Raw genomic sequence first — 363 nt, forward strand, 5'->3', positions numbered from 1 at the left:
CCTTCGGTAGGATAACTCTTCTAAAAACTTGGAATGTGATGCTAATCAATATATAATAATTTATGAACGGTATTCTAAATAACAAAAAAATATATCATTTGACACAATATATGAAATAAACCATCGAACAGTCAATAAACTATTAAGCGAATTAACACCACAGATCCCCCCAGAGTATTGGAACATCGGGAAAAGGTCGAACAAGCTTAAAGGAGTTAATGGTTAAATAATAAACTAATTACTTAATAACTGCCCAAAATAGCAATTCGGACAAATAGAAATTCAATATATTTCTAATTCCCACTGAGAGTCATCTTTAACGAATCATCCTGGAATTTCCTCGCGAGAAAACAAACATCCACA

This window comes from Palaemon carinicauda, chromosome 35 (assembly GCF_036898095.1).
Source record: "Palaemon carinicauda isolate YSFRI2023 chromosome 35, ASM3689809v2, whole genome shotgun sequence".
NCBI lineage: Eukaryota > Metazoa > Arthropoda > Malacostraca > Decapoda > Palaemonidae > Palaemon > Palaemon carinicauda.